This window comes from Ambystoma mexicanum, chromosome 10, assembly GCF_040938575.1.
Source record: "Ambystoma mexicanum isolate Mex_15411 chromosome 10, UKY_AmexF1_1, whole genome shotgun sequence".
NCBI lineage: Eukaryota > Metazoa > Chordata > Amphibia > Caudata > Ambystomatidae > Ambystoma > Ambystoma mexicanum.
Genome location: NC_090932.1, coordinates 339,793,347 through 339,810,330, shown reverse-complemented (window position 1 = coordinate 339,810,330; position 16,984 = coordinate 339,793,347).

The window sequence follows — 16,984 nt, the reverse complement described above, 5'->3', positions numbered from 1 at the left end:
ACACCAGTAATATTGCACTAGGGGGCGGTTGAAATATCTACCTGTTCTTTTTCAGATCGACTTTATGTTGTGCTCCAAAGACCAGACCCCTGAATAAGTTCCCCCATCACTGGTTACATACATGGGAATTAAACATGTTTTTTTTCATGAGTTCCGCTCTAAAATCGAATGCAAACTGTTTGGCCTTTTACAGAATTGTTCACAGAAAGTGTGCTGTATAATGCACCAGGTTAATATAGGGATATCTCAATTGCTGTGATATATATGTTGTTTTTGGCTTTGAAGGCAAATAATGTTTAGAACACGTGGGAATTAACATTACACGCACGCCAAATATATACCTGTCTTGAGCTGAGGGGGATGGGCTTTATTTAAGCAATATGCCTCGAGCCGCGGGGGCATTACCGAGTCAGGTAATGCCCCGGGGCATTACCAGACTCGGTAATGCCCCCTGTGGCAAGCAGCATATTGCCATTAGTACCCCAGCCCACAAGACCGGGGTACTAATAGCATTCCTGTCTGCTCTGAAACGCTGCGTTTCGGAACAGAAAAAAAAAATGTTCCTATGAAATGGCCGCCGGGAAAGGGAACGGAGTCCGTTTTCCCTTTCCATGGCGGCCATCGGGAGCGGACGCACTGGGAACAGAAGTGTTCCCAGCGCGTTTGCTCCCGAAAAGGAGACATCAGAAAGTAAGTGGGGTTTGCGAGGGTGGGAAGGGGGGAGAATAAAAAAAAACACATACCTCAATCCCCGGCAGGGGACAATGGCATCCTCCAGCCGTGTGGAGGCTCGGAGTGGGGATGGTCCTGCTTCAAGCCTCCTCATTGGACGAGGGATTCCCGGCCGGGTAATGCCGCAGCGAGGGCCATTCAGAATGTGTGTTACTTTGTGGTTTACCCTCGCCGGGTACTAAATGTATAAAATATTATTAAAAAAGTATAACAATGTTAAACACCAATACAGTAATCCAAGACGGTTTCTCTAGGTTAACCTGGTGCATTATAGAGCACACTTTCTATGAAAAATTGTGTAAAAGGCCAGGCAGTGTACATTCGGTTTTTGAGTGTAACTCATGAAAAAATCCAATAGATGCAAGTCACCAAAGTGCACAGGAACATTTCTCAATGCATTTGCATGCGTTTTACTCGCAATATATGCCAGTATAAAAAAACTTATTCATGCTGGCTTTGCCCACTCATTTCCATGCTGGATCCACCAATATTTGCCACTACTCCCATGTAAAACATACTAATGTTCGCTTTGTGCATAATACTAGTAATGATACGATACAAAACATGTAAAAGCTGTCTCTGCCAATATATGCCTGTACCCCTATGTAAGAACATACTCTCGTTGGACTGGCCATTAAAAGTGACATGCTACAATAAGAAAACATGTCCAAATTGGTTTCAATGTGGGCCAGTCTAGACACGTAAGACATTACTCTTGCTCTATCATAGATACCCAGTAAAACATGTCATGCCACAGTATAAAATGGTGAGACTGACTCACCAAAATGCCAGTCTAGCAATGTAATAACAAGTATCATGCTTGTGCTATCATAGGTGCCCAGAAAAAAAGTCATGCCACAGTATGCAATGGCTAGACTGGGTGCCCTTAAGTGCCAGTGTAGCCACATAATAATACACATGATGTTGGCTTTCCAGAAAATGCCACTAAAACATTCAATGTCACGTAAGGAAAGTTAAAAAATGCTCCCGTGATCCTCGGCCTCCCAGAGCCTTACACACACATAACATTCATCCCCTTTCACCCAACAGTCACTCACCCATACATCCTCTCTCACATTCACTCACACTGCATTTTCCACACAGGCACCTACCCACCCAGAAAATGAACACACACATTCATACCCATTCACCCACCAGATACTCACCCATATACCGTCTCTGACATTCACTAACACTGCATTCTCCACGCTGGCATACCCAGAACATTCTCACACATAATCACATTCCTACCCATTTAATCACCTATTCTATAATTTCTGTAACTTGCAAGACTAGCGCCCAACTGCCTCAGGGCTTGGTTGCGCATTTCAAATAAATAAATACAAATACAAATACTTCCACTCACATTGCAGTCTCGGCACAGGCACCCATCCACCAAGAACTTACACACAATCACATTCATACTGATTCACCCACCAGTCACACACCCATAAACCTTCTCTCATATTCATTCACACTGCTTACCTACCCACCCAGAACATTCAAACACCCACATAATCACATTCATACCCATTAAACCACCAGCAACTCACTCGTAAACCTTCTCCCGCAGTCACTGGTACTGCATTCTCGACAGAGACACCCACCTACCCACCCAGAATATTCAGACACACACATAATCAAATTTATACTCCTTTACCCACCACTCACTGACCTATACCATATGTAAATCCGACACTCACCCAACATACACAAAATACACATATTACACTTTACACATGCAAATAAAAAGCTTTCTTACCTGAAGCTTCAGTACGCTGTGTCACTCCAGGCCTCCAGCTCCTCTGCACTGCACGCAGACAGGAACCAGGAAGCTGGGGGAGCTTCCTGGTTCTTGTATGATGCAGCACGAGGAAGCTGGAGGTGGAGCCCTCCTTCCTGCGCTGCGAGCCGTGTTCGGCCACGGCCCCCCCAGAACTGCTATGGTCGAGCCCACCACACCACAGGGGCCGCACGAGCCTCTGCTACGCTGGTGGGATCTCCAGCATTTGCACCGGCATGAAAATCCATGCCGTTGCAAATGCTGGAGCATTTGTATGGTGGAGAGGAAGGAAGGTGGCAGAAACACAAATTGTGTTGTGCCCCTCATCTCCGCCTTACACATGATTGAAAATGGGGTGTGATATTAATTGAAGGCGTTAAAGCCCACCTTCCATTAGCGTTACAACCCTAATGGACATTAGCCCCTATCCTAATTCTCTTGCATTTAATAGAGACCAGGAAATTGTTCCTTTTTACTATTTAGACCCTAAAAAAGTTTGACTTGGAAAAAACTCCCAAGGTCGCCTCCACGCACAACCTTTTCAATGTGTCAACTAATAACTACTTGCAAATTTCAACAGGTTCAATGTGAAATTCAGTCACAAAAAAATCTACATATTAAGAATGTTTCAAATGTATATTCTTTTAATCCATAATTTACATTGTGAATCATCAAAAATAAGAATTTTTTTGTGACAATTTTGAAATATAGTGTTAACATATATATCAAAGAAAAACCTTGTAACATTCAACATACAATAAAACACTTTAAAATCATCAAATAGAAAATGTTTTTTTTCAATTTGAACTCTATAGATATTCTATCTCAACGCATTTCAAATTATTGGGATCCTTCTTCATGAGAGAGTTCTAAATCCTTATATGACAGCTAGCAGGGTTTTCAGTCCTGAACTAATTATAGGCTATCTTCGGTCGTTATTGGTAATCAATTCTTATAAAGATGAAATAACGTGTGTCTGAGTTTATGTTCAAACTAAAATCAATTTAGAGGTAGGGTAGTTGAGAAATTACATACTACATTTTTGATCTTTAAGTTTGTTCAAAATATTGCATATAGGTACCACAGGTCATAGTCTACTGTATCTAGAACCCCAATTCAATCTGAACTGTATGTAAAAAAATGAATACAAAATAAATGAATATACTATACAAACTTAACGTCATAAATGAATGTCTAACTAAACCATTGTGTAGGTAACAATATAATCTGTGTGCTTACCCTATTTTCTTGGCACCATTCAGTTTGGAATTATGGGTAAATCAATGCAGTGAATTGCCCCCTTTTTAGGTATTCCTTCTAAACATAACATTTCAAATATGCCAATAAATAACTAAGTTCTATTCACTAAATTGAACACTGAGGTTAACATATAGTTAGTAACTTACTTGCCACCAACAGATGATCTTAAGAGATATACTAAACAGAGCACTACTTTATCTGAGTTTAAATATCATTCTGATGCTCGATGTTTTAGTTTATTAACATATTTTCTGGACTACAAATTGACACACAACAAAATGGCCACTACCTATGATGCTCTCTGTTGTAGTTTATTAACCTATTTGTTGACTACAAATTGATCGCGGCAGAGCTCGCATTACAAACTAAAATAATGCAATAGATTTTCTAATAATTGTGTTACAATTTTTCTAGACAGTCACTCTAGGATACATTTTGAAAATAATATTTTTTTAAACATTTTTGTGTTCTTCAAGTAAAGTTTTCACAAATTAAAAAGACATTTCACATATCAATATATAAGATTCACTGAAAAAACTTTGTTAAAGGAAAATTATGGTCAAGTTGCACTAATAAAAACCTATGAAATTCAGTGAAAAAACGTTGTTAAAGGGACATTATGGTTACCAATAAAACCAAAAAACCTCAGTAATTTGCCAGTTCTGATAAGCTAAGCAACCATAACTCGCGCCACCACTGTGCACTGGCAAGACTAACACCCAGGACATCAAAGATGACATCACAAATGTTATTGATGACATCAATGATGACATCACATGTGAAATTAATTTTGATGAAAAGTCCCTCCAAAGGGTTGTGTTTATAATGTTGGTAACAAGATGTCAGGGGTGATCGGGAGACCAGCATGAACTACTTAATCTATTAAAGAATGTACTCATCTAAACAACATTGTATTGAAGTGTTGTTAATACAGGAACCTAATCATACATAAACATAGGCAATGGCTGCAGCATGCACTATAGAAGTACAATAGTTATAAGCTTGTAATTTTGGAAAGTAAAATAATGAATGCTACCTTATCAGAGTTTTGAGTAATGTTAAACATGTAATAACTAGCTAACAGTTCAAAACTTACTACACACTTGTGCTAGTACAAACAATACATATGAAGACCCACAATGCATACAACTCAGAGGCACCTACAGGGAAACTAAAGTTAGGAAGAAAGAAACAGCATAACCAAAAAATATTAATAACATTTAAGTTTATCTTCATGTATACAAATGAATTGTTTTTTTGAGGCCAGCTTATTGCCCCACATATGTGCACCATGAGCTGAGACCAAACCCTAAGGAAAGTACTTTAAGAACATACGACAAGGTTAACGTCTAGATATATAGCACCCTTTTGAATTTTAATATTCTGACTGGTAGTGAACAAAACCACCTGGCCTTGATATGTCAGTGAACAAAAACAAATGGCCCAGATATGTGATGTCATCAATGATATTTGTGATGTCATCTTTGATGTCCTGGGTGTTAGTCTTAGCAGTGCACGGTGGTGGCGCGAGTTATGGTTCCTCAGCTTACCATAACTGGTGAATTTCTGAGGTTATTCGGTTTTACTTGTAACCGTAATGTCCCTTTAACAAAGATTTTTCACTGAATTTCATAGGCTTTTCTTAGGGCAAGTTAACCATAATGTCCCTTAAACAAAGTTTTTTCATTGAATTTCATAGGTTATTAGTGCAGCTTATCCATAACTTTCTTTTAACAAAGTTTTTTTCAGTGAATTTCATGGGTTTTTACCAGTGCATGCTATTTTCCTACAACTTATTAATATCATACTTACCCCAATATAGCCACAATTTTGTCCAATTTATAAAGTCTCACCTTAATACTCTGCTATTTCTGACCTTCTAGCATCATTTTTTAACACTTCTATTTACTTTTTGCAACTTTTCCCCCTGTTTTTACGTCCGTTGATGTCCGCAAACGTCTGACGTCATCGCAGACCTTCCGGACAGTGCCACGTGACCATGCGCTCGCGTGCGGCATAATGACATGTCCGTGAACGTGTCCACAGTTCGCAATCGGGTCCATGCTTCGAGGACAGTTCGGGACTGCATTTACTACTGATTTAGGAACTTTCAAGCTCAAAATGTACAGTTGCACAGCTCCTACACCTATTCTTACTCATTATCCACTAGCAATCTAGTACAAGCACATACTTGGAAGAATATTAGCAAAACTGCTATTTATCTAAAAAATGGCATCAGCTATTGCATTCCCTGCTCCCCAAGAGCCACCATCACCACCACCATCAGCTGGAGGACATACACAACAAAAAAGCGCAGTTCGTCCAAAGACAATTAAGGACCAAGAAGATGAGGTAGAGGAAGTGCTCTAGCACCTAGAGAGAATCATGGGTGTGGCAGTTCTTTACTACTGTTGGAATGCACCAAAGGCTAAAGCTACCTAAGTGAAAAGCACTGAGTGCAACTTTGTACTCAGTCGCGGGCTACCTGGACAGTACTCCTATGGGACCACCTCCATGCGCGGCCACACCAAAGCCAACCATCGCAATACTTTAAGAAAGGTTCTTCCTTTCTTAGCAAGTAGTAGGCTGCCTTCCTCCACCTCATCTTCCTCAACCAATACTGTAACCACACAGCCTACTTCTGCGGGACTCAAAATCCCACCAGCTACCTTCCAAGCAATAAAAGAGGCTGTTGATCCATATCTTTCAAAGACAACAGTCCTCTGTATATACTGCAACACACCACTCTGCAGAGGGAAGCAATTTTGAAGTGCTTTTGAATCTGTAATCTAGGAGCATGAGAAACACTGCCCCCTACCTTAGAAGTAACGCAAGCGTAACATCTTCCCCTGTCCACCTGCCCCTCCATATTAGTGCTTGGTGACTCTTCCCTCATTTCCATTCCCTACCTTATGTTCTAACCTCTCGTGCAAAAAAGAAAATACATAAAAAAACAAAAAAAGAAAGGTTCCTTTAGGAACCACCTCTTTCGGTTAAAAAATAGAACTTAAAATAATAATCTTATAGACTCCATCTACTTTACATTTCTCAGTGAAGTACATAGACTCCTAAATAAGATTTTCCAACATTTCCATTAGCATTTTGTGTTATGCTAATGGGAATAATGTGGCGTTCATCCCCCGTTCTAGGGACTGGAAAGGGGGATAACGGCCCGGCAGCCCAAGTTATCGTCCCAAGCGAAGCGAGCGTGGATAATGAGGGCTCCGGACCGTTATCCCCCATTCCAGATCCTGCAATGGGGGTTGAAGGCAATTAGCACCACAGGTTCCCAAATCGGGAACCCCGGGTGCTTAAAAAAAGGATTATTCTTCCTGCACCAGGACGCCTGTGGCGTCCCGTTGTAGGAAGGAAAATCTTTTTCCATGATGGCAGCCATGGAAAGGGAAGGTGGGGCTCTGTACAGAGCCCCTCTTCCCTTTCCATGGCAGCCTGCAGAAGGCGAAGAGAGAACCCTATGACCATATTACCACAAGCACATTTTATTTGACATTTCAAACCTATCGTCCTTCAGAATTTCTTAACCACATAGACAGTCCCAGGTGGACTTGGCCACTTTAACCCCATTTGTCATCCCTCATGGTCATGATCTAATGCCTTGACCCAGACAATCTGGCAACTGCCCATGGCCACAGGCTATACCTCTGTCAACAAAGGTAGATCACTATTTTTTGTAACTACATTAAAAATAAAACACAGGCACATTTGCAAAACCATGCTTTAAGGTCCTTGCCAATGCTCCTTAGACGAGTTTGCTGGAAATCCGCCCATGTTTTATTTTTTTAAAAGTGTCCAAATTTATGTGCATACAATAGTCATATAACTTAGCCCCCACTTGACAAAATCCATTCAGACTTTACACAAATATTCCAGGTTAGGTCTACAATCTTTCAGAAAACATGTGTCCAAATTCGTCAAATGGCAACAAAGTTCTAAGATATCTAAAACTGTGCATAACCCCCTCTAATTTAGCCCCCTTTTCACACAATCCCACCAAACATTACAAACACATTTATATCTAGATTTAAAATCGTTTTGCAAACCTTTGTACAGATTCGTCAAATGGCACCAAATTTATAAGCCTTTACAATATTGTGGGACCCCCGTCTAATTTTGTTCCGTCTTGAAAAAACAGCTCCACACTTTCTGAAACCATTCAGAATCAGGTCTAGAATCAAATTCCAAAATTGCCTGCAGTTTCATTGAGTGGCGCAAAAGTTATAAACAATCCAAAAACTGCTTTTCACCAACCCTGTAATGCAGAAATGGGCATAGATGTCCCCGAACATCTAAAGTGTGTGCGAACATCACAGGACTGTACGGACTTCAGTGCTGAAATACACACATTTTTTGGCTTCTTACGGCCATATCCTATCCCATCCTCATCACCCCTCACGTCCCAGAGATTGTTTGATAAGTTTGACAAGTGCAATGTTGCGTTTTTTAATATGTTTTTATTGTGATGTTTGTGGACACCGGCGGATGTCCACGAATCCAACATGGTGGGCGTTTCCAAAAATCTGACGCACTTTGTGCTTTTCACCAACCAATTAGCGGGCGTGTCCAATGTCCGCGGACTTCACATCGCCTTCTAGGCCAATCCGATGTCTGTCTGCAGACCGAACAGGGAAGTGAGTCCGCGGAACGAACCGAGATATCACACATTTATTTTTAACTACTTTTGCGGCATTTAAAAAAAAAAAAAAACTACTGGATGGACTTACACCAAATTTACAAAAGCACACTTTCGAGACCAAGCCGCGCTCCTGCCACAAATTGGGTGAAAATCCCTCCAGCGGTTTGGGCTGTAGGTGTGAGCAAAATGTGTTTTCCATTGCGTCTATGGAGAAAAAAAAATGTGTAGACCCCTTATAACTCTGCCCTCCTTGATGAACCCTCACCAAACTTGCCAGAAAATTCAGATGGGCCATATACTTTTTTTGCAAAGTTTGGTAAGGATTCATCCAGGGGGGAGCTAAGTTATAAGCCGCCCAAAACGTGCTCTTCCTATGAGTTGAGCAACTTAACCATAATTACAGGGCCGCTACTGCAGGCCCTGTAATCATCATTGTTACAATAATAATCCATGGAATAAAGGTGTGATTTATACTCTACAAACCTAATAGAAAGTCATGGAATCTTTGTAAAATGTTATATGTAATCTCCCAAACCTGATTATAAAAATACTAAGGGCCTCATTACGAGTATGGAGGCAGCCATGCCCTTAATAAGGGCATGGCTGCCTCCATACTGGGTTCCAGCTCCAGGTTCTGTGAATGAGGAATTACCGGGTCATTCCAACCTTGGAGGACCCAGTAATTCCTCATTCACAAAACCAATCCCCATTCCCATTTGAGCCCCCATAGGGCTCAATGGGGATGGAGCTAATAACGGACCCGTTAATAACGGGCCCATTATTAGCTCCTTGGTCCCCTTGCGGGACCCGCTAAGGACGTCTGGTCTGACCAGACGTTCTGTGCGGGTCCAACTAGGGGACCTCGTAATCAGGCACCCTTCATTACGGGAGCGCCAGCCTCGTAATGAGGCAGCAAGTCTTCTTCTAACAATATGTACCTTGATATGAATATGGAGAAAATATAACAATAACAGAGTAATTATTTTATTTCACAAAAAGAAGCACGTCAAGTTAACAAATATTCATAACTGCCAAACATTCAGAGAAAATATATAGAAAGATATGTACAGTCCCATATGTTATAGAGGCACAATTCAATCAAATGCATAGATTCCTTAGAGTCCATTTCATTATAAGAAGATATCCTAGGTTGTACAAAGGATAAGTATCATAAACTCAAAATCAATCCTCAAAACATTTAGATACACTGTAGATATGTCCGATCAAGGAATACATAAAAATGTATTACAAAAACAATGTAAAGAGTTTTTAGATCCCATTTTTTCCTTTCTTTCTTTCATTCTTTCGAATTATCGAATGTGTGGGCGTTCAATTATTGGTATACAAATAATTACAGGACACAACGTAATTCTAGTTTTCCATTCTATTTATTCAATAGGCTTCACGTTGTAAAAATAATGTGTCCATATCGCCTCCTCTATTGTGACCTCCTACACTTTCCAAGGTCACAAATTTCTTCTGAGCAATTGAATGTTTAACTTTTCAAAAGTGTCTAGTAGTTGGTGATTTGAGGTTGGCTGTTCATATGTTAGAGCTGTATTCCGCCTAACGTATCTATGCTTTTCTTTTGTTTTCCCTATGTAATATAGAGAACATGGACATTTGATTCTCTATATCATATTGGTAGAATCCCACATAGAGAAGTGTTTAAACCATATCCCTTTTCCAGTATGTAGATGTGATATTTAGGGCCTCATTACACGGAATGCGGTAAACCATGGTGCTACTATCACCATGGTTGCCGCTGGTACCATACCGGTACCACCATGGACAAAAGGGAAATTACCACCCCATTCCAAGGTTGGCGGGGCGGTAATTCCCCCTTTTCTCCATGGCCCTTCCCCATTTCCATTTTTGCCCCATAGGGCTCAATGGGAATGGGGAAGGGGCTAATTACGGTACCGCAAATTGCGGTACCGTAATTAGCACCAAGGTCCCTTTGCCGGTCCCAACTTTAATGGCTGGTCTACACCAGCCGTTAAGGTCGGGTCCCGCAAAGGGACCTCGTAGTAAGGCGGTAAGGGTTTACCAGTACTGGTGCCCTTACCGGTACCGGTAAACCCTTACCGCCTACCGTGTAATGAGGCCCTTAGTCTCCTTTCAAAATGTTACTATAATGTTGATAGATAACGCACAGAAGTGTACCATTTTTTTTTCTTTTTATTTGTTGCATAACTATTTACATCAGCTCCCACTAGCATGATTCTAAATGATTGACTTCTCCAGCATGTCAATATTGTAGTTTTTGAAACAATTTGTTCAAGGTAGGATCACATTTAAATAGTTCCCAATTTTTGATCACTATTTTACATAACTGAGTGCTCTGCTTTGTATGTTTGGTAACATATACCAAATCTGTATTATCAACCTTTTTTGCAGTTAGTAACTCAAGTTTTCTCTACTAATTTATGTTTTTCAGCTACTATGTTTGGTACTTGGTATCCTCTGTGGCGGGTTAGAAGAAGAACATGGACTCTGATTTTCCATTTTAACTATAGTTTTTTATTAAAGAAAATTTGAAAACTCCTAACTTTCCCTAAACTACGGGTGTTCCCCTACCTAACAAACTAACTAAGGTACTCGTCAATCATCAGTGAGAGTCCCATATCCGATTCAGTTGACTGTCCAAAACCAACCTATCTTGACTCTACCACTAGTAGAACAACTAAATTACAGGAAAATGACTCCCTTCTCCTGTAGGGTGAGTTTTCCCCAGGTTCAGTTCAATGTAGTAGTCGTAGGCAGTACTTGGCAACTACTCTCATCAAGTCACACAGTTCAGATACAGGATTCTTCCAAGTGCCAATGGTTTCCTTCACTTGCTTTATCTTATTTTCCTTTTTATTCCCTTCACCTTTTATTCTATTATATATTGTCACTTTCTTTTCCCAGGATATGTCAGCACATTTATCTTTATTGTCACACAAGTTCTTCCAGTAGTTCTTTGCCCACTCTTTATTTTGAGTGGGACAAGTATAAGCGTTCCAGTAACAATGCTCACTTTCTTCAGGTATCTTTAATACTTTATCTTGACTGGGACAAGAATGAGCATTCCAGTAATGATTTTCACTCTCTTCAGGTATTCTCAATATTTTATCTTGACTGAGACGAGTATCTTATATGATATTTATACCGCGCATTATCACCAATGGATTGGTCCCCTGGTGCTCTGGCGGATCTGAAAAGCAAGTGAGTAGGGTAGGGTAGGGTAGGTAAGTAGGATTTAGTGGGAAAAGTCTCAAGGGAGCTGTGGTTTGCTGTTGGCAGCTTCAGTTTGGCTTACACTGCTCGCTGGGCGTGGGTCTTGATTTTCTTCAATCGGTAGCTGTCATGTGCTATTGTGCGAGGCTATGCGTGGTTTGTTTCGTTGTCGCAGTGTAGTGAAGTGTGCAGTGTGTTGTGCATTATAGGTATGGTTGTTTCATGTTAAGAATTTGAGAGGTGTGAGCAAAGGAATGGGATTTTTAGTGTGGTTGGTTAGTATTTAGCCCTCTATAGTTCCTCCTACGATCTGGCCAACTGTGGTACACATCCCTGCTAGTGTTCTGTATTGTGGTGCTCTAGGGGGACAGACACTCTCCCTCCTTTATTCTGTGTAAGGTTGCAGGTTGTCTGGCGTGCTATCTAGAGGAAGTGCCTCCTCTCCACCCCTCCACCGAGTGTCTTGCATAATGTATTTCTGCACCTGGTTTGCCCTTAGGCCTATACTGGGAAGAGTATGAGCATTCGAGTAACTATTCTCACTCTCTTCAGGTATTCTCAATATTTTAACTTGACTGAGATGAGTATGCACATTCCAGTAACAATTCTCACTCTCTTCAGCCCCCGGTCCACGTCTCCCGTTTTCCCTGTTAACTGTATTCTGCAGGGATAACATCACCAGGGTTCTTATTGGACCGGGAGCTCCTGCTTCCTGTGTCAGAATGGCTGCTCGCTTCTTCAGGAATGTCACAGACTTTTCATCTGCTCCTCCTCATTCACTTCACTCTGTGACACCTCTACCGGAGTGGAATTGGTGCCATTCAGGGACCCCCCCCACTTCCACCACAACTCCCGTGTGGTTATGCCACCACTTTTCCTCTGCTTAGATACAGGACGCCTTTCGGTATGCCTTCCCTTCAGCTTGGCGTTCGGCATCTCTTCCCTTTCAGAATGCGTTGCGTTGGCCACTTCACCTTGGTCTCTTACTTGCATCGGATACTGTGCATCCAGGACTCCATCAGCTGGTCTCAGCCAACTGACTTCAAACTCCTGGGCTCTCTCTCAAACCAAGGTCCGCCTCTCAGTTTAATGACGTTCTCAAAGTCCTTCTTTTCTTTTTGATGTATACTTGATAAGTCTCCAGTGATTTTGTTCGTCCCAGTTTCCTTTGAGTTTCCTTTCATGGACACCAATGATGTATTTGGTTGACAATAAAAAACGTTGAATTGTTCTTCATGCCTTGCTTCATAGGATGTTATTGAAGAAGGAGTAGTAGTACTTTGTTTAGAGAGTTCCTCGCAGGAACAGGAGTCCTTGTCCCCAGAGGTGGACTCTCTCCCGTTGAGGTCCCGCTTGCCTCTAATCCCTAGAGAGGGTATTGCATAGCAGACTCACCTCTCTAGTCTCACAGGGAAAGGCTCCCCCCTGGGGAGAAGTGACAGAATCCTGTGATTCATCACATACCCTTTCTTTTAGCTTCCTGACTTCCCCTTCATTGAGTGGAAATAAACCAAAGAATCTCAGGAGCTACAGCCAAAAGACTAGCTAGCCCCCAGTCTCAACAGTTCCGACATCAGCTTAGCCCCGGGTCTTTTCCAGACCTAGCAACTCCCCTGGTGGGGGGACTGCAATGGTAAATGGAGCAGGGGCCCAGAGAGGTAGAAAAAGGGAGTGGGGGAACACAGAGGAGAGGAATGTGGGAAGGGAGGTGAGGGGGCTGTGCAGCGGAAGAAGGTGAGTAGGAACAACCACCACGAACAATGGACAGGGGGAACAAGAGAGGCACATTGCTGGTGCTGCCCTTTACCGGCAGCCATCCCTCGCACATGTCATCACAATTTGAGCTCACATCTGCGTGCAGTCTACACTCAAGGTCTTAGCCAAATCCAGATTGTTGTTTTATTTTCTGACCATCAAACTAAGCACTCAGTGCAAAATAGTTTCAGGTGCATAGAGTCATACTGGGCTGTGCTTAAACTTCTATATACTTGTTCAGTAGCATTTCAGTGAACTGGGTTCGGATGTCTTCATCAGTGCTGTACTTTTTTTTTTTTTAAATTTTTGACGTTCTGTTATTAAAACACCAATGCAGTTTCCTTGAAATATGCTAACAAATTGGAGGAGCACAAAATATATTAGAGGTATATGCTAAAAGGGTGGATCAAAGTGAGACCTGCAAAGTGGCTGTGATTATGCAAGGCTATTACTTAATACTCAAAGCATCAATGTGTTTGTTACTTTGGAAGCAGCCTTTCCCCTCACTGCATTGATTAGCCCCCCAACTATACACACACACAGACACACAGGCACTGCTCTGAAGGTCCTCACTCACAACATAAATAATGGATACAACAAAAAGAGAGATTTGAAAGTAAAAAAATGAAGAAGAAAGGGAAACACAAATCAGAAATGGCTGTGTGGGGCACAGTGAGAAAAGTTTGAAACTGTGACTGAGCCTTGGAGTACTGTCTCCATATCTCCAGGCGGAAAATACTTTGTTACCAAAGGCAGAGGGCCATGTTAAGAATTAGTTTTTATTAAGAGGTGAAATTAAATTATTGACTGAGCTGTACTCAGTAACATTTTATATCTGCTGCTTCGTGGTGAACTCTTCAAAAATGGAAGTCATCTTTCTCCAGGCTATCTATCAATGCCATCCCTCCCGTCACCTACCTCCTTCCCACCTGACCTTCGTGCTCCTTCACCCAAGGCTCGCAATCTTGGGGTTCTCTTTGATAGTCACCTACAACTGCAATAATTAATCACTAGCACTGCCTCTGCTGCTCGTATTAATCTACTCAACATTCTGAAAATGTGTCCTTTTCTTACTAACCACTCTACAAAAACTCTAATCTCCACTCCTATGTACATAAAACCTGACTACTGCTCAGGCCTACTCCTTGGCCTTCCTAGCTATCTTTTCTCAGTCAAGATGAAATCCTCAACTTTTCTACCCGCACTCTCTAAAACCTACCTAGGTCCTACTCCACTTCTACCTACTGACAACATGGTTGGCTTTCCTTGCACAACCGCTCTCTTTTCAAGTTCCCTCTCCCAGTCTTCTGAACTATCAATGCTCTTGCTCCTCAGTACCTAGGTCACTGTATCTCACTTTACTCACGTCTCGTCCCTCTGGTCCTTCTCTGCACTCAACCTAATGGTCACATAACCTTGTAGTGCCTCCTCTGGCTTCTGCTCCTTCTCCCTACTTGCCCACCTCCACTGGAACCCCCTGCCCATAGCCATCAATGCCAGTCCAACAGTGGATCTCTTCAAAGCTCAGCTTAAACTACACCTACTTGCTGAAGAGGGAGCTCTTCATCAACTTTCCCAGAACCTCCCTACCTGGTCCCCCAACACTGCCTCCATTGATGCGTAATAATTTAATTTTGTATATTTAAATAGTACTCCTCTTTAGTTTGGTGCACTTGCCCCCTTAAGTTCATGTTACCTTTGTAAGTAACCCGTTTTCTCATGCATTTTTCTTTTGTTTGGTCCCTGGTATATGTCTCACTTTTTTACACCCTCAGAAACTGGCTCACCACTTGTTCTCATCTTTGTGCGATTGGACAGGCACCCTTTGCGGGAATGCCACTGCCATCTTTATATGTGTTATTGTAAGTTATTTCTGTTCGAAATTCACATACCTCTTCTTCAAATAAATACAAATACAAGTCTTAACCAGAATACAGACAACAATATTATAACACTGTAGGGTTTGAGTTCCTCTAGTTTGTAAGAAATAAAGCTGCACTATCTGCATCTACAAATTAGTTATTAAACCATATCAGGAAACAAAACAATGGCTTTCATTAAAGGAAGGAAGGTTTAGATGGTGGCCTGCAGCTACTGCGATGCTATAACTATAGAATTTGGTAGTGTACATGATCAGATACCCAACTTTGGAAAAAGGCATTAGCCCCCTTAGCAGGGTCCAAATCTCTGAGAAAGGGCCAGCTCATGCCATCTGTTATGACCTAAAATGGCCTATAGCAAAACCAAAACAATAATAATATGAGCAGCTGGACAACATATATTTTTACCATCTCAGCCAAGAAACTAAGGCAGGGATTTGAGGACAAAGAGAGCAGCAAGGTAGGTAGGTTCAAATCTACACCTTCAATTGAGAATTAAAAAAGGCCTCTGGAGATGCGTGGAGGGTAGTTTATGGTAATTTGTAACTTTTACTAAAAGAGCTGCTAAGGGGTGATTAGGCCAGACGCGTGGTGGCAAGCTTCAGGGCTACTACTTGCAGGCATGGATTAAAACCTTCCAGGGCAGCCATTTCTTCCTCTTTGGGATGCAAAGCAAGCACAAGTTGCTCGTGATTACTAGTTCCATGGGGCACTGGAGAGCCGTTGTTGGACATAGAGACAGAAATAAGATCAATATATGGACGGAGTTAATATACAGGAGCCAGAAGAAACAACATGCCTTATACACAAAGAATTATCATTGCCAATAATGGCCAGAGTGGCAGAGTTTCACAAAATCGAAGGGAAATAGTATTGTTTGTTTAGGGGGAGCTGAACTTTGAAAGGCTGGCTTTGACTTAAGGTGCGACTATAAGGCATGCATTTGTCAGTTTCCCTATGAGTACTGGCCGCCAAACAGAGATAGATCTAGGTACTGGGAAAATATATGAGTTAGACCTTAACCGGTTCCCCTAGATTTCCAACACCCTGCCTGTGTCAGTCATTTTACGTACCTACTTCATACCTAGAGCTCACACTCTAGAACAGCAGTGTTTACTGTAATAGAGACTTATTTTATACATCCTTAAATGCCTGCCCTCAACCCCACCTGAATGGCAAAGAGGCCTTCGTGGCTGGAGATCTGTGACGTAGAGTCCACTAAGGCTGTTCAAAACAAGTTTGTAGAAAAAGTTGTATGTGTTGTGATGATTCACCTACTATCATCACTTCTCCCCAGAGTGGAACCCCTTCCCATGAGGCTATGGAGGTGCGGCTGCTAACCAATATTCCCCCTAGGGGTGGTTTAATGTGGGAGCAACACACAGGGAGGGACTCCTCTCCTGGAGATAAGAACGACCACCAGGGTACCCATCACCACAACAGCCCTAACTCAATGCTCGTTCCCACAATTCCTCATTGCCTAGTACTTATATGTGCTATTGTAGATCTGCAAGTTTTATCTCTACTGAGATGAAGAAGATGACAACCTGCTTGAGGAGTACGTGGAAGACAAGTACTGGTGCAAGGAGAATGCGCAGGGGCAGAAAGAATGCTCTGTGGAAGCTGGAGCAGCAGTATACCCCTCTGTGAGGGAAGGGAACTGACCAAAGCTTAAAGGTCAAGGAAGGACTTACACTG